Genomic DNA, 19,204 nt, shown 5'->3' with positions numbered 1-19,204 from the left:
ATGGTGGTAGGTGATCCATCTCCTTGTCACAAAGGCTTGCTAGACACCATGCTTTGCTTGCTTGTTGTGTTGGGTCTATTTGTGAGTGTGGATATACTTCCCCATTGGCAAATGTGCGATGAGCTAGAGGGGGGAATAAAAAGTGAAGTGTAGCGTCGAAGGGCTTCTTTCACAAACGAGTGCCATATGTAATGAACTTTGAGTCAATGACTTGTAAATGGCAGAAATATGATTTTCAATAGTTAATAGGGTGTTCATATGCCCACTAGTAAAAGAAGTAAAATAACACTCCTTAGAGAAGATTACTATGTGCATACCAATTCTTAAGATGATGACTCTTGTTAATATCCCCAATTTTTCATAAATGGTGGTAGGTGATCCATCTCCTTGTCACAAAGGCTTGCTAGACACCATGCTTTGCTTGCTTGTTGTGTTGGGTCCATTGTGAGTGTGGATATACTTCCCCATTGGCAAATGTGCGATGAGCTAGAGGGGGGAATAAAAAGTGAAGTGTAGCGTCGAAGGGCTTCTTTCACAAACGAGTGCCATATGTAATGAACTTTGAGTCAATGACTTGTAAATGGCATAAATATGATTTTCAATAGTTAATAGGGTGTTCATATGCCCACTAGTAACTTAGTGTAGAGCCCATAGATGCTTTTAAAGATGCATGACTTGAATGTCATGTGCGCAATGTGGTTACTTCAAGGCCCCCTTTTCATGTGTAGTGGTCGAATGTGTCGTTGTCTAACAAGATTGTAAGGAGGCCTATATAGAGAAGGGCGGTAAAAAGGAGAACTTCACCTTGCCACTCCATGGAATTGTGGGACTGAACGAGGAAGTCACATTTGAAGCCTATGTTCGGACACAACCAAGGCTATATGAGAGGTGAAAATATTAGTTAACGCCATCATTTGATATGTATTTTGAAGCCTGTCCACCGTGCTTTTCGAGGGGGCCGAGTGTGCATGTGAACAACATCCTAGGTGTTGGATTCATCTAATCAAAGCAAGGCAAATCAAGAGCAAGTGGAGGGGGTAGAAGCCAATATGGTTGATGAGTTTTGTGGTTGAGTGTATCCCAAAAAGTGTGAACGTGAACCGACCAGTAACAATGCAAAGGTACACAACTAGTGATTTATATATGAAATACACACTTCCTCTTTAGGGGACACCGTATCTGGGCTGATTCGATTCAGCAAGGCATAGGGGGGACGAACCCAGCGTGGCCATGGAGCTTCCGAGGCCCGAAAGGCAACAACAAAAGGTCCTCTCTATCGCCATTTTCTAGCAGATCATCTTCTCGTTCTCTCTGCTGGTATGCTCCCTCATCCCTTCTCTCTGTGTTTGTGTTGGTTTGTGCGGTCCTCTGTATTCTTAGGGGTTCTGCATATCTCTGTCTCTTCTAGGGTTTCTGCACTCCTCTGTGTGTGTGCCTTTTTTGAAGAGTTTTTGCATCCTTTTGTGCATTTAGGGTTTCCATTTTTAGGTTTTCTGCACTCGACTGTTTCTCGTCGGGTTTCTGCACCCCTCTGTGTTTTTAGGGTTTCTGTACGATTCAGCACCTCTGTATGTTTAAGGTATCTGTGTTTTCTGGGGTTTCTGAAATTGTCTGTTTTTTTCCACCTGTCTGTGTGTGTGTGTGTGTGTGTGGAGGGGTGATATGCTTGGCTTCTGCATCTCTGTGTTTCTGAGAGGTAGAATGTATGGCTTCTGCATCTCTCTCTATGTGTGTGTTGTTCTGTATCTCTCTGTGTTACATTGCAAAAGGCTTTGAGGGTACAGCTCCAAGGGGGGATACAAGCTTCTTAAATCAAAGGGCATGACAGGGGTACCGTTAGAGAAGGTCCTCTCAAAGGTTTTAATTAAGGCTCACGATTAAGCCATGCCATCTTTAGCAGGGGATCTCCCCCCTCCAAACCCTGCTCACTCCTGCAATGGCAAGAGTAGGGCCCGTAAACCTCCCTAGTAGAGTTTCCCTACTTGGATCAAATTTGTAGTTTTTTTTTGGTATGGCATTCCATCTGTGCTCTATTTAAGTTTATCTTTGCCCACGGGGTCAGTCTTCCTAAAAATCTGCCTCATGTTTCTTTGAAACAGATTTGTGGGAGCAGGGTCTAAAATGTATAGAAAGAATGTGAAGAAACGTGACTTCAGTGGGCAGTCTGTTCTGAAATCAAGCCATGGAGCAGCTTTAGAACCTCAAGTTCACAATCAGTTAGAAGTTGCCAGACTCGACGGAGGGTTGGCAGTCTGTCAAAGAGGTCTTTTGGAGCAAGATTGGATCTTAACTGGCAACTTGGGACAGGGGTTTTTTTTGAGCACGATTCAGGATTCTCCACAGAGAGCGGAGTGCATTGATGATGACGACTACTTTCTCAGAAACCAAGACAATGGGGATACTTTCAGTCATGCTGTTCATCAGCATTTGTTGGGAGATTCTGTGGGAAGCACCAACATTCCTTGCAAAAGGTTTGCTTGTGCTGCTATTGTTTCGGGTGAATGTGAAAAGCGCAAGCAAGATCTTATCAACAAGCTTCCAGATGAGCTACTTCTTGAAGTGTTCCGCTGCATACCGAGAGCCCGTGATAGAGCTGCTTGTGCTTCCGTGTCTATGCGGTGGCTCATGCTTGAAAGCCACATGCAAAGAAAAGAGTTTCACATTAAGCAAAGCCAGCCAGCCAAACCAAAGGGTGATGTCACCAAACTGCTCAATAATGCAGCCGTCTCTGAAGATGCTGAAGAGGATATGGGCGAAGTTTACAGCCAGGAAGTGGTTTCAGAGTGTGGTATGGAAGCCTTTGATGATGACACAAGAGTAGAAAGACAACCACAATGGGCAATTGGGGATCTTTCCCGGAGCTTGGAAGGAAGGAAAGCAACAGATATAAGATTAGCTGCTATAGCAGTTGGAACTGGAGCCCGAGGGGGTCTTGGGAAGCTTTCCATTAGGGGGAGGGGGTCAGAAGTTGGGCTTGATAAGGGGGTGACTGATGTAGGCATCTCCGCTATTGGGTTCTGCTGTGCAGCACTCCGGACGCTTACCTTGTGGGATTGTCCAAACATCTCTGATGAAGGATTATCTGCCATTGGCAAAGGGTGCCGCCTTTTGCAGAAGGTGGACCTGCTGAAGTGTCCTTTGGTGGGAAACTTTGGGTTGCAGTACATTGCAAAGAACTGCCGCCTACTGACATCTTTGAGCCTGGATGAGTGTGGCTTGATTGGAGACCTTGCTTTGAATGCTGTTGGTGAGGGCTGTCCAGAATTGCTGTCTTTGCATGTCAGGAACTGTCCACTTGTCGGGGATGATGGACTGGAAGCAGTTGTGCAGAATTGCAAGAAGCTCAAGAAAATGAAGCTGCATGGAATCAGAATAGGTAACAAAGGCCTGATGTCGCTCGGCCTGCACTGTAAGGCCTTGACATGTCTTTGTCTTCATGACCTTGATCTGGTAACAGAAGGTGGCTTCATGTCCTTCTGCAAGTCGTCAGGCATGCAGGCTTTAAGACGATTTTCTATAAGCAGCTGTAACAGTTTTTCTGATGGTTCTCTGGTGGCTTTGGGAATCAGCTATGGTGGTGTGAAGTACATTTCTCTAGTGAAATGCGATGGTATTAGTGACCAGGGCCTTTCGGTTTTTGTGCAGATTGTGTCTTCTCTTGAGGTTCTACATGTAGAGAGGTGCAATCTCATCACCGGGATTGGTCTCACGGCCGCTCTCTCTAGTACAGGGGGGAAATTGAAAGAGGTTCACTTTAGGAAATGTGATGGGATCCAGGATCATAATGTGGGGCTGCCTTCTCCGGTGTTCGTACCCAGCAATTCAGTGGTGAAGTCTATCTGTCTTGCCAATTGTGGTGGCGTGGGTGACAGGTGTCTGTTGCTAGTGGGCCTTCTATGTCATCAGCTAACAGATCTAGATCTTACTGGGCTTGCAGGTGTAAGTGATGAAGGCCTGTTGGCGCTTCTCAACTGTGGGGATTGCAAGCTTGCCAATGTGTGTGTCACTGGATGTATAAAGCTCACGGATTGGGCTGTGTGTGCCGTTGCCCAACGATGTGGTGGAACATTGAGAAATATTGTTCTGGACGGCTGCAAAATGGTGACAGATACGGGACTTATGGCCATTGGGAAGCACTGTGTTGGTCTGGAAGACTTGGATGTTTCTCAGTGCAGTATCAGTGATGATGGTATCAGGTTCGTAGTTGCTGAGGTGGGCCTGACATTGAACTCTTTGAATCTATCAGGCTGTGGAGGTATTACAGATAGAGTCTTACCTTTTATTGGAGAGAGGTGTCAGAGTCTTGTGGGTCTAAATTTGAAGCATTGCCAGGGTCTGACTCAGAGGATGGTTGATAAGTTTGCAGCTAGATTGTGGAGGTGTGATATGTTGTGTGCTTGAAGAAGTATTCTCTTTGTGGCCGGAAGGTTTGGGGACAGCTTGCCGCACTAAGCATGTTTTGAATGTTGCTGTGTGCCAGACATCAAGGGTGGCATAGGCTACAGAAATATACACAGATCTTTAGGGGAAAAAACAAGGGAATCAGATAGTCATACTGGATTGAACAGTCAGCGTAGTTAGTCTCATTTGCTTTTTTGGTCCACCGGGGTGGGCCTTCTGCTTTATTTACATGTTGCTGCCCATGATCTGCTGTTTTTGCAGGACTCCACACGGATGTTCCTGTTACATCTCGGAAATTTGCTCTTTAGTGCAGTTACGAGACACAGCAAGTTTATGTGGCCTAGTAGGACTTTATAGTGCACCTAGATTTTTTTCAGGGGTTCTGGTTGTAGGGTGATGTTGACTCTTTTTTAGCTCCCCTAGTCTACTACAGCAATCAGCAGTGCAAGTTGGAAATGTTTGGGCTTTGAGCATATGAGCTGTGAGTCATTTTTCAAAGCCCGGTCATGGTGTTTGTCAAGCATGATTATGTAGTGTATTAATAGTTGGCTGGAAAGAACGCTTTTATCCAATCAGATGGAATCTTCATGTGTAATAAAAGAAATATCATGTATACTTCTGTGTATTTAAAGTTGTGGGCCTTTGCCTTCTTACATCTCCTCTTGTGCCCTTCCTGTCTGTGCTATTGTGACAAGGGAGTTGTTGGTGATTGCCCATGAAGCCACCTGCTATATTTTAAACCCTATGCAACACCTTCAAGGTTAGGTTCATGCAAGATTATGATAGTGCATGGAGTTCCCATGGATGAAAACGTTGATTTTGGCCTACACACAAGTTGTGCAAGTAGCACACACAATATACTACCGGCTCAAACCAGATTGCCATTGTATGAGCTGGCTTTCCACACAAGCTCTTCTCTGCCTGAAGAGCCGAAAAGAGCCTGCTTGGACTTCCTGACACGTTCAGCAGAAGACCATGCTGGATTATCATAGAGTCGAACGCTTGCAATATGGCACACAACCTTCTCCTGCATCAGCTAGGTGAGGTCAATCTAATTATGTTGTTTATTTCTCCATGTTATGACTTTTCTGTTGTATTATTTTGATGGCTCAAGTTTATGGTGGTGGCCGATACCTCAACATGGGCATTGCTGGTGCTAAATATTTAAGCCTGCTTTGAAATTTGTACCAGCAAATTAAGGGCCAATTGACCAATCACGTTTAGGATCTTGTAACAAGGTTTTGTTCTGGATACTCCATATGGTGTAAATTTGTTAGTGGGATGTTGATGGCCTTGGGTTTTCAACCGTTAGCGTTATGATAGAATGCCTATTATATCCTGATCCCAAGTTTCATACAAGTGTTATTGTTGATTGCATTAAAGATTTCTTGTACAAAGCCTCCCTGCACTCTAATCTTTGGGTCATAGCTCAGCACTGATGTGTTGTACGTTGACCCATTGTCCCTTCACCCCTAGTGAGATTGCATTGACTTGGGTTCCCACTTACCACCTTGGATGTTTAGAGGATTACCTGTGCCTATGTTACTCTTGTATCGCGAGCTTCACTATAGCGAGATGTGACACGCCTGCAGGTGGTCAAAGCCCACCTAGGTTTAATCAACCCCTTCAATAGGTTGACAGCATACAGGGCTGGCTGATTGGGTCAGATGGGGTGTATATAACCATGGGCTGAATATTCAGTATAGGGCTGGGTGATTGGGTCAGATGGGGTGTATATTAGGATGGGCTGAATATTCAGTATACTGGGACTGATCTGAGGGTGATCTGCAGTATAGTAATTTAGGTGGTGGTGTGTTTCTCTATTCTGCATGTTTATCTTCTCTGTAATTTAATGTGCATCTCTTATTTGATATCGATACAAGATAAAGCAAGTGTGCCTACGCTTTTACGTGGAGAAAGGAGAGGAAGAATTTTTAAAAGGAGAAAGGAGAAGAAAGGACACTCTTTGGGGGTTTCTTTCCCACACGCGTAGATGCATTGGGGCTCACAATTAATTGTCACTATCAAGTCATTTGCTCATTGAATGAATTTCTTATATATATATATAATACATTAGAAAACGTGCTACTTTGTAGTATGAATTGTTTACACTATGTGACTAAGGAAAGTTTTTAAAATTCATTACCATGTAATGTGTAATGTTACAGTCTGTCCAAGCTTGTTTCATGGATTTTTCAAAATTCTTCAGCTCTTCTTCAAATGACTCATGGTCATCCTTTCTCCAAGTGTGCTTGTCGCAAAGTATAAAAAATGTCTTGAGAGCCTTCCACACTTGTGACCACATTTCTTGCAAGACCATCCGCTTCATGGTCTTTTACTGCATTGTGTACCAACTTCCACAATTCATACTTTAATTTAGAAACACATCGTGACTATCTTTTAAGTCTTCTTTTGTGTTGAGGTTTTGATAAAAACCTTATGGCTTTGACTCCACCGATAAATGGCTTGATATGAATTTCTTTGCCGTTTATTGATTTCTTTAGATCCTTTGTTATATGAACATCTCCTCCATGAAGACCAATGTTAGACAAGACTCTCTCTAATGCTTGAATAGCTTGCTTCCATAATTTTGGTCAACTCTTTCTCCTTGGTGGATGACATCGGTGGTGTTACACTCCCCTGTTTACCTAATTGAACAACTTTCTTTTGCGACCAATGTTGGTTCTTCTTTATCAATTGATTTAGCAGTGGATTAGTTTTTTTTTTCTTGGTCTCTTATGTTGTCCTGAAGGTGCTCAGAGCATAGGGTTTTGGGTGAGTCTTTGGTAGCCATAATGTTGCACTCCCTTGATAGTAGTCCTGTGTTGTAAGTAAGTCCTTATGGACCCACCAATTTTGAATGTTAAGTTGAGTGCGGGCTTGCTTGGAATATTGCTTTCTGTCCTTGTTGTATCTTCCTGGTTCCTTTCTTGTAGCATGGATTTTTTAGCTGGATTCCCATGTGGACTTGTTTGTATCATAGTACCCTTGGGTGCGAAGTTGGTTTTTGGGAATCCATTGTTGACGTACTGGATACTTTTGTTGCTTTTCTTGTGATTTTCTTATATGGAGATGAGGTTGTGATGTGGAAACTTTCTCTGTTATGGCCTCTACTTTTTTTGGTACTGGTGACTCCATTTCGTATGTCATTGCTTGTTTTCCTTTATTTAATGGACTCCATACTGGCACAATGATGGTATCCTTGCCATCATTGAGTTCGTTGCCCGTTCGTCCCATTGGTGGATATGACTATTACTGGCGCAAATCCAGGATCTTCCAAGAATCGTCTCTTCCTCCATGGATCTTGCAAGCAGTAGGTATGACAAATACCTTTCCAACTAAGGGATTATTTTTGATAGAAATATCAACATTAGAGCTACCCATATTTCATAAGAGATCAAGTTATGACTTGATCCCGTATCAATTAATGTAATGCTTTTGGTATAACTCTTTTTCGTAGAAACTCTTACACTGAGACGTGCAGGCTCAATGTCCAGGTCTTCCTCGTCTCAAGAAAGGTGAGTGAAGCCATGTTCACATGTAGCATTTTTCCTTGGTGAGGTTTGCCCATGTTTCATAGGAGAGGTTTGCCCATTTTTCCTTGGTGAGGTTTGCCCATGTTTCATAGGAGATCAAGTTATGACTTGATCCCATATATTAATTAATGTTATGCTTTTAGTATGACTCTTTTTTGTAGAAATTCTTACACTGAGACGTGCAGGCTCAATGTCTAGGTCTTCCTCGTCAAGCAAGGTGAGTGAAGCCACGCTCACATGTAGCATTTTTCCCTCGAGTCTCTGCTTTTCCTTGGCTTTCCTTGCCTTGGATTCTTCTAGAGCTTGTTTGAGTTTTCCTTTGGCTAGCTCTTAATTTTGTTTCAGAAGATTCTCTCGTGCGAGCATTTCCTGAATCAGGGATCTGTAATACTTTTTGAGTTTGCTCCCATTGATGTAACCTTCCATTTCTACTCCCTCGATGGTTTCAATTTGGACCGACCCTTGAGGGGTGACATCAGACACTCTGAAAGGTATTTGAGTTTCTGTTTCTTTGTGCCTTCAACTCCATATAGGAGGACGAGGTCTCCCATTTTTAGTTCCTTGTGTTTTAGGTTATGGTCAAACCAATGTTTTCTTCGTAATTTCTCAACCATAAGCCCATGTGATGTAATTAGCCTGGTTTCATCAAGTTTTTCCAAATCAACTAATATCTCGGCTAGTGCATTTTCAGTAAGCCTTTCATGTATTGCAATTCGCAGGCTTGGAACTAAAAACTCCATTAGCATCACTGCATCAACGCCATAAGCTAGGTGGAAGGGAGTATACCTTATCGCTACCTTATACAATGTACGATAAGCCCATAGAGTTGTAATCAGCTTGTGTTCCCAATCCGTGCAATTGGCTTCTAAGGTTTTTGTCAAAATAGCACATAGAATCTTGTTGGTGCTCTCTACTTGATCATTTTCTTGTGGGTAATCAGGTGATGATTTGCGATGTAGTACAAGGAATCTTGTAAGTGTTCAATCACCTCATTAATGAAATGTGAACCCCGGTCACTTACTAATTCAAGTGGGCAACCAAATGTAGAAATGATCTGTTCGTATAAGAACTTGGCTGTGGTTTGAGCATCGGCTCATTTAGAGGCCCTTCCCTCTGTCCACTTTGTAAAATAATGTGGCCACGATCACCTATCGGGCTTGACGGATGCGCTGCTGGACTAATGGGTCCAACAAAATCAATCCCCCATTTCTCAAAGGGTTGTCTTACAATTACATGGGTGAGTGGAATCCTGTCTTTTTGTTGTGGAATAGAAAATCTTTGACACTCCTTGCACCTTTTCACAAACTCTATGGCATCCCTGAATAATGTAGGCCACCAGAGTCCTGCCTTGAAGCACTTTGCGAGCTGTAGATTCTCCTGCAAAATGTTCTCTGGATATTCTTGAGTGTGCTTCTTCTAATATTATGACAAATTCGTCTTCTCACACACATCTTCTCAAGATATCATCTTTGCCTAGCTTATATAAGTCTCCAGCAAATCAATTGATAAGATGTGGCCAACTTAATGAGCCAACACATTTTATCCTTGTTTCAAAGGTCGATCTTGCGGAAAACCATTAGCTAGATAGTCTAAAATTTTCTCGCTCCACTTAGGCACCATGTCAAGTTTGAACAAACAAGCATCAGGGAGGTCATCATAATTGCTAATTACAGATTCTCCGTTTGGAATTCTAGACATATGGTCATCAACCAACACATGTTGTAATCCCTTTCTTATTGTAATCATAAAGTTGAATTCGAAGAGTAGAAGTAACCAGTGTGTGATTCTTCCCGTGGTACAAGGTTTGTTTACCAAATATAATAGGGCCTAACAATCCACAAAGAATACAAACTTGTTGGCTAGTAAGTAATGTCGATATTTCTTTACAGCATAAACCATGGCCAATCCTTCGTGCTTCATAGTGCTATAATTCATCTCTACATCATTTAGTTGATGACTTGCAAAAAGCAAGCTGGTTAATCTAATTTGAATTACCCAGGTTGCGCCAATACGCATTCTATCACAAAATTTGATGCATCGATGTGTACCTGGAATATAAGATCCTAGTTGGTTGGCCTTAGAATAGGTGCGCTTGCTAGTGATTTCTTCAACTTATCATACACTTCTTGGCAGTCATTATGCCATTCAAAGACAATAAGAAACCTGTAAAATGGTCTGGCGATTTCAGCATAGAATAAGATGAAATGACGATAACACCCAACGTGGCCCATAAACCTCTGTACACCCTTGTAGTTGGTTGGTGGGGTAAATTTCAATATTAATTTTACCTTGCTCTCATTCGTGGAAATACCGTGTTTAGACACAATATGCCCTAAGATTACATCGTGTTTGACCCAAAATTGACATTTTAAAGGGTTTAAGGATATCCGATATAATCGACATCGCTCAAACACCTTCCTCAAGCATAGCCAAATGTTCAGTCCAGCGTGAGTGTGCACATAGATCATCAATGAATACCGCTAACCACTTGATGACCAACATGAAATTTCTTTCATGACCATATGGGATACTGTTGCATATAAGGTCATGCCATTTAACTTGACCACTAGCACTCTTAAAACCTTCTAGGGATTAATGAGAACAACCTTTAAGGATTAACCATAGAAATGACTGGAGGTATTTATTGATGATCACTATGTACATTTGTAATGGTTGGAACATCTAGCTTGCCTAAAAAAGGTGTTTGAGAGGTGCATATCCTTAAACCCTTTGAAATGTCAATTTTGGGTAAAGCATGGAGTATTATTGGGGCATATTATGTCCAAAAAGGGGATCTCCGGAGATGATAATAAGGTAAAACTCATCCTACAGTTGCCACCACCCACTAACAACAACACCCACTAACTACCAGGAAGTACAACGGTTTATCAGACATGTCAGCTACTATTACCAGATGTTTATCATGTTCTATGCTAATATTTCCAGGCCATTGTATAAGCTTTTGATTGTCTTGGAATGGACCAAAGAGTGTCAATAGTAGTAGGGTGTATGATGAATTAAAGAGGGCATTAGCTAGTGCACCCATGATGAGACTACCAAATTGGGAACTCATGTTCCATGTGCATATTAATACATCAAACTTTTCAATGACGTCATGTCTTGTCTCTGTAACACAACGAGGAGCAGTCTGGCTTGACCAAAGTCAGCATGCCTTCAACTCCCAGGTTGAGAGAGATCTAAGGGCTTTCATAGGTGGTCTATGAGAGCAAGACCCATTGCGACGAGTAAGGGGGCTATGTTGAATAAGAGTGAGAATGAGTAGCAGAGGGGGCTGGCCAACCGACCTAGCTGGTTGGGCTGCAACAATTGTAGCCAACCAATTTGGTTTGGGGAATGAGGAAGCCAAGAAGCCCATTCCCTTCTACTTGCCAAGCCTCAAAGGAGTTGCCATGTGCCCAGATCTGCCTTCCATGTTTAGAGGCTTTATTAATCTGTGATAAGGACAATATCCACATGTCTAGATGATTATGCTACATGCCATGAAACCCATTCAACATCTGGGCCCATATCATTGGTGGAAAATGGATCACACAAAGAACTTTACAGATGTGCTGATGAAGTTACATTCTTAAAAAAAAAACGATGGCCAGCAACCCACTAAAAAGTACTGCACTAAAGGTTTAGCTGTATAATAAGACCAGAACCAATAAGGAATCATTTGCACCTAGAAGAGAGGTTTTTGGGAAAATAACCTTGTATGTGTTATTCAACTCCGGTAACATTTTAGATGTGTGACTTGTGTTTGTTAACTCATGTTTTGCATGTAGGTGTGTCAGAGGTGGTGACTCCATCCTAAAGGAGCTGATTGAACTATGTGAAACTGGGATACGGGGTTAGTCAAGTCATCACATTCACAAATGACCTCATCAACATATGTATGCTTTTTTGACAATCTTTGTTGGAGCATGACATGAGGCTTGCATGGTCCTACAGGGGGAGGGCATGTTGGAAATAGAGGTGCTAACATTGGGCAAAACAAGTCTAGGCTTGACCAACGAGGGTGTCACGTGCATGCCACGTGGACATGCTTCTTCAGATCTGGACAGGCAGTAGGATAGAGTTAGACACCTCTTTAGGGCTGAGTGGGACCAAGAGGGCTGTAGCCAGTGACCAGCAATAGTGGATGAGAAGGCATGGACCAGGCGACAGCCTCACAAGGCTGTGAAGGGCAACGTGGAGCTTTCATTAGTGCAGCCAGCAGCAGCCGACATAGGAGGAAAATGCCAGGATTGTGCTGGTCGGTAGAATTAAATGCTGGTCGGCCAGATTTGGTCCAGCCGGCTAGGTTATAAGGGCCTATATAAAGAGGGCCAGGTCTCTTAGTTAGTCATTCAAGTTCCCACTTGGGACTTGGGTCATAGGTAGGAGTACAAGTGACCTTTTTCAAGGGAAGCTAAGCTTCCAACATGTCATTGTAATAGACAAGTTTTGAATAAGATTTTGAGTAGGTTAGGTCACTGCTTTCTCTCTTGCGTTTTTATCCAGTTGTTTGTGCATCAAGCATCCACAGTGGGAGTGTTGTGTTTGTCTTATGAGTGATGATTTGGCCAAAGAGGCTTCCGCATGGGAGTCTTCTTTCAGCCCTAAACACTCTTGGAAACATGCTGATGCAAAACGCAGATATAGAGAGATAGCAGAGAGAGAGAGAGAGATGTGCTGGAAATTTAGTATATTCATATGGTACAAAAAGGTACCCTAATCTACAGCCATAGGCTGCCTTACATAAAAGGTGGAACACACCCAAAATCTCCTAGTCTAGACCCACACCCAAAGTGGGAGTGAATGGTTACAAACAACAAGGAGCACTTGTGCCTATTTATAGGCCCTCTGGACCATAGGAGTGCTGGTGGCCAACTGCTAAGTCGGCCAGTCGACTGGTCATAAATTCCCTATATGATGATGCGCCTGTCTCTGCAGCAGCCTCCAACTTGGTTCTGCCACCCTGGTACAACCGACTCCCTTGTGTGCAGCCAACAGCACCCGTCCTTCAGTAGTAGCTACAGGCCGATAGCCCCTTTGGTATAGTCGACAAGCCATCCTTATCCTCTTCATGTGCTTTCTCCTAGTCCACTAATGCCATATCAGCACGCTATGCTCAAAGTCCTGGTTCTAATGCTCCTTTTTTGGCTGCCCCTTCTAGACTAGCACCAAGGAATGTCCATAGCAATTCTTGCACAACATCCCCCTCTGCTAAACTTGATGACGGGATTCCAACCTTTTCCTTGGATGACTATCATCATCCCATTCTGTTTCGGAAGTCCCTCTGTCATGTATCCATCCCTGGCAACCCTTTTCTCTGAAAGCCCAGCCTGTTCTCCAAACCACTATGTCTCAGCAGACAAAGATCTATGCATCTGTTCCATCTAGTCCACAATCCATTCCTGCCCTGACTCTGAACACTGTCTTGGTCTTCATTCCTGAGAAATGAGTCTGGCACTCTCACATCGCCCTTGGAGGATGAACCTCCCTTGGGATCGTTGCCTGAGAACCTATCTGGCTCATAGGACTGCCATCCCCTTTGGCTTTGTGGAACACCACCAACAAACCTCTTGGGAGCTCTTCCCGTTCCTGTGTTCCTTGCCTTGGACTTCGTATTCGTGTACTTTCCTGTACCTTGGTGGACCTGTACACCATCATATGGGACTGAATCAATGTTTAGCTTTGCTGAGCCCAATGCTCTGATACCAATGTCACATGCGGAAGCCTCTGTGGCGAGATCATCACTCATAAGAAAAACGCAGCACTCCCACTGGATGCTTGATGCACAAACAAGTGGATAAAAATGCAAGAGAGAAATCTTATTCATATACTTGTCTATTACAATGCCATGTTGGAAGCTTAGCTTCCCTTGAAAAAGGTCACTTGTACTCCTCCTACCTATGACCCAAGTCCCAAGTGGGAACTTGAATGACTGATTAAGAGACCTGGCCCTCTTTATATAGGCCCTTATAACCTAGCCCTCTTTATATAGGCCCTTATAACCTAGCCCTCTTTATATAGGCCCTTATAACCTAGCCGACTAGACCAACCCTGGTCGCCTGGACCAAATCTGGCCAACCAGCATTTAATGCTGCCGACCAGCACAATCCTGGCATTTTCCTCCTGTCGGGCTGCTAACTGGCTGCCTACTACCGACTGCTGGCTACACTAATGAAAGCTCCACGCTGGCCTTCATAGCCTTGTGAGGCTGCCCCGCCGCCTGGTCCATGCCTTCTCATCCACTGTTGTTGGTCACTAGCTACAGCCCTCTTGGTCCTACTCAGCCCTAAAGAGGTGTCTGACTCTGTCCTACTGCCTGTCCAGATTAGAAGAAGCATGTCCATGTGGCATGCACGTGACATCCCCCCTACTAAACTTGATGACGGGGATCCAACCTGCCTCTTTGGATGACTGTCATCATCCCTCATTCCATGCAGTGTCTCCTCACTATCATCCTTGGTGGATGTCTGGCAACTTGACTTCACCTGGAAACATTTCTATCCTCCGCGATTGCTCCGCGTGAAGAACTTGCATCCTGATCCACCGAGTCTCCCTGCCTTCATGCCCTTTCCCTTGAACACGGGGTCTTGGTGTCTGATCACTGGCATCTTCGCTCCACCCTTGGATGACTACCATCCCTTGGAACCAGTATTCCTATGGGCTCACCGGTATGCCCTTTGGCATCCACCCACCACCACGGACTACCCTTTCCCTATGGCTTTGCTAAACACCGACCATCCTCCTTGGAGATCTACCCTTAGCTGTGTTCCTTGCCCTCGGACTGTGCACCTTCTCTTGGGACTGCTCTTGGAGTACTGGAAATCTTGCTGAGTACTGGCACTCTGATACCAATGTCACATGCGGAAGCTCTAGGAGTCTTCTTTTAGCCCTAAACACCCAAAATCTCCTAGTCTAGACCCACACCCAAAGTGGGAGTGAATGGTTACAACAAGGAGCACTTGTCCCTATTTATAGGCCCTTTAGACCATAGGAGTGCTGGCCGACTGCTAATCGGCCAGTCGACTGGTCATAAATGCCCTATATGATGATGCGCCTGCAGAGCCGCCTCCAACCTGGTTCAGCCGACACACCTCTAGTACAGCCGCCCGACAGCACCCATCCTGCAGAGCCGACTCCCTTGTGTGCAGCCAACAGCACCCGTCCTGCAGTCGCGATAGCCCCTTTGGTACAGCTGACAGGCCATCCTTATCCTCTTCATGTGTTTCTCCTAGTCCACTAATGCCATATCAGTAGGCTATGCTCAAAGTCCTGGTTCTAATGCTCCTTTTCTGGTTGCCCCTTTCTTCTGGACTAGCTCTAGGGAATGTCCATGGCAATTCTTGCACATGACAGAGGGACCTCTCATCAAGATCGAAGGTCAACACCTAATCCAACAGGTAAAATCAAGGAAGATTTTTCAAGCCATCCCAACCTTTAAATAGCTTCTAGTAAATGTTTTTCTCTTTGAAATTTTTTAATAGTATGTGTAACCCTGTGATGCAATCATTAGTATGTCAAGGCTCAGTTATGTGCCACTGTCAGCAAGTATGCTCCTTGCTTACAGCATTGAAAGAAAGCAACTGTGGGAGATGCTTTTATCGATGTTCATCCAACAACTGTGACTTCTTTTTGTGCGTATTTGAACCTTGTGATTTTTAGTCTTCAATGTTTTTTGTGAGATTCTCAACGATTCATTTTCTTGATTAGATTGGCTATATTGTAAGTGGGAACCTCTAGCATCAGGTCATGTTAATGCATCTGACATTCCAACAAACACAAGCCGCGTTGACCAAGCCCAACGAAGAGGCAAATTACAGACAAGGGATTTTGACAGCGCTATACTGATCACATGAGTACTTTTGGGCACCATTTTGGTCCTAAGGAAGATCTTTGAATGCCCCATGTTGATGAAGAAGGTGGGATTTGGTTTGTTGTTGTAGATCAATAGTAGGCATGTCCCTTGTTTTAATCAACATTAAATATGCTGGTATTTATTTGTTCATGGTTAAGGGTCTCATTATAAAAGAGTATGTTTATGATGGTGGAACATGGATGCTGGATGGCTGTGTGTAGGCCAAGCCTATTGCCAACAGTGGGCATCATTATACTGAGCATGAAAGGCATGACGAAGGGGGTAGTTTTGTTCGAGCAAGGCCCAGTCCTGCTCCTCTGAATGCTTATGTGAATGGAGGTGCCTAGGGCGGCTCAATCCCCTCCTTGTCGTGAAGATGACAAAGATGGGCACTATATGTTTGAGCTTGGAGAAAATATTACTTCCCACTATAATGACACTTGCTAATCCTACACAACATCTTGGCTTACAACTTGGCAACTTGATTCACTTCTACATAAGCTCGTATGTGGTTTGATTTGCCATGCATTTCGCTCATTCAGTAAAGGGTTTTTCATGTTGGCTTGACATTGAAGTTGAGTTGTAATCTCGGTTATGCTTTTATTAATTCCTCTCTAGTTGATGAATTTTTTTGACCTCTAAATTTCATGTGGTGTTTTTCGTGCTTTGGACATGCAGACAAAATTCTTAGCAGGATGGGGAAAGGTATGTTACTTCCTTTTTGTAAGCTTACAGCTGCCATCTTTTCTACCTTGTCTTTTTCTAAGCTTACAGCAAGTGCCATCATTTCTGCCTTGTTTTTTGACACATTGAAAGATGGAGTCTGTCCCCTACATTGTTTTGGATACATTTTTGTCTACCTATAGACTGTAAGCCATTGTGTGGATAACTTAATCAAGCTATGTGGCATGATGGATGCTAAATGCCCTTAGCCTCCAGCATGACAAGAGTGTTGATAACTTTCTTCACATTCGGCACAACATGACCACAGTCATGAAAGCTCATTACCATTGATCTCTTACAAAGTTTAACATGCAGTAGCTATGAATGAACATTTTAATCATGTTAGCATGGTTGCTTCCACCTTCATTAAGAAAACCTCACTTAATTGGGCACCCCTTCTTTCATTCACTCGCATAACCTATATAGAGGATAAGCTACTAAGCATTCTCTATATAGAGGATAAGCTACTAAGCATTCTCTATATATAGATACAGTGGATTCACTATATAATTTCTTAGATACAAATAAGGATATCTAGGAAAAGTGCAAACTAGGGAAAATGAAACAGTTTCCTAGATAGGCTACCTAGAAAATACAATGCATGGATTTCTCTACATAAATAAATTTACATATGTAGAAAATTTTTTCCTATGTAAGCAAATTTTTCTATGTAGAGAAAATCTTCCTATATAGGAGATTTTTTCCTTTGTAGGGAAATTTTTTATATAGGAAATTTTTACTATATAGATAAATTTTCCTATATAGAAAAACCCATGCATTATATTTCCTAGTTAGCTATCTAGGAAAGTGTTTCATTTTCTTTAGTTTGCACTTTTCCTAGATATGCTCATTTATATCTAGGAAATTTTCTAGTGAATGGTTTTTTTTACTATATAGAGAATGAACAAAAGTGCCTTGTGTACTAGCGACTTTGTTCTACATGCACTTGGCTCTTTTTGCTACTTTGCTTGATCAAAGTGCACCAAAATGAAGTGCTCACAAGAAACTCTTGATTTTGTTTCACTCCCCGAAAAGCACAGACAGTGTTGTGTGTGCATCATAAATTTTTGTCCATTTCAGGTTTGCAACATCAGCAAACCTCTAGAGAAAATTTCTTACACAACATTTGTTTTCCTTGCACACTTGAGATCAACCATCTTCCCTCCTTCCTCTTCACTTTTTCCTTTGCAAATTCCATGGCTAGCGTGGTCCCAGGGCAACCGGAACCAAAATGAAGAACTCTCACCCGGTCTCTCGCAACAAATGACACAAAACCAAGGTACCAAGGCAGCCAAATATATGCTTAGGGCTTAGCCACTTACCATGAAACCTGCAAATTTCTCTCACATAACCAAGAAAAATAGCCCACTTACTCATAAGAACAAAGGCACACAAGAAATGTGATCATCCTCACCATCCTCACTCGAGCTCCTTCTTCTTCCATTCATTCAAGAACAAGAAACACAAAGAAAAGAGAGCAAGAGTTGTGCCAACCAAGAGAGAAAGAAAAGAAGAAGAAACATGCACATAAAGGAGTCATGTATAACCTCCTCAACCAACTTCCCTCTTTTCTTTTCTTGATATTATTAAAAATTGAGTACATCTTTTGGCCTAAGGTCCAGGCCTAAGGTCCAAAGATCTTTCATTTTTGCAACTAAAGAAACTAAAAAGTATCCTCAAACCTTCCAAAAGTTGAAAACTCACACACAATGTATTTGACAATGGCTTTTAAATTTTGTGCGGACCCGCTATATTTGCCATGTGAAGCTACAATGGATTTAACATTGCAAAGCACATAAAATAACTTGATTTAATAGCCAACATGCTAAAAATTTGTCAATGTAGACCAATAAAATGTACCAAATAATGCACAAATATAGGGTTGTCTAGCACAGAGTCCCTTCCAAAAAATCTTCTTGGATGATGCGATTGCCCTTCACTTCTTGAGCCCTTCCAATAAAATGTACCAAATAATGCACAAATTTAGGGTTGTCTAGCACAGAGTCCCTTCCAAAAATCTTCTTGGATGATGCAATCGCCCTTCACTTCTTGAGGCCTCCGACTTCATGTGGTGGTACCGCATTGCCCTTCTTGAACATTCTTCATTCTCCATGCACTATCCATTGTACTCCTTTGAGCCTCACACCATGACATGCTCACTACCTCTAATGATCTCTACCTTTCTACTCCCCTTCCTAACATACCATTCCCTAGCAGGATCGTCAAAAGTGACGATGCTCATCACACCACCTAATTGCCTCCTGAAGGGCAACGGCTAATACAATTTTGCCCAATGCGACAAGCCAATGCTAGCGCATTGAGCTCTTGGTCTGCCTAAGCTTGGGGAGTTAGTCATCTCATGAATGATAGTGCATAGGTTAGTACCTAGATCCTTTCTGATTCTTGATAGGAGTTAACATCCGCATAGATCCTTCTGATTCTAGATAGGATTTACATCCAAACAGGCATGCAATTGACATGGAATGGACAGAGCTATGTAGTGCAGAATAGAGAGAAGACAGAGACTAACACATAAGACATTCTTGAACATTAGCTTAATCCCACAAGCGTACAACACAACAACATCGACTCAGCTCATGAACTCCTGAGCTCAACTATTCCCTCCTTTGTCTCTCTATTCATCTACTCCCCTTCACTTCTTACATCAATCTTGGTACTACCCATTTGCAAG

The 19,204-nt window shown here is 42.9% G+C and overlaps 1 pseudogene across 1 annotated transcript; it reads left to right on the top strand.

Annotated features, from left to right (window-relative positions):
- The first annotated feature begins 1,107 nt into the window (after positions 1–1,107).
- LOC147619337 (EIN3-binding F-box protein 2 pseudogene) lies at positions 1,108–5,012 on the top strand (annotated as a pseudogene). Its single transcript, XR_015261837.1, has 2 exons — positions 1,108–1,317; positions 2,100–5,012. The product of XR_015261837.1 is annotated as an EIN3-binding F-box protein 2 pseudogene (transcript).
- The last annotated feature ends 14,192 nt before the right edge of the window (positions 5,013–19,204 follow it).

The sequence above is a fragment of the Cibotium barometz genome, chromosome 33 (assembly GCF_041138505.1).
Source record: "Cibotium barometz isolate CiBa-2024 chromosome 33, ASM4113850v1, whole genome shotgun sequence".
NCBI classification, from domain to species: Eukaryota; Viridiplantae; Streptophyta; class Polypodiopsida; order Cyatheales; family Cibotiaceae; genus Cibotium; species Cibotium barometz.
This window is presented reverse-complemented; position numbering and strand designations above follow the sequence as displayed.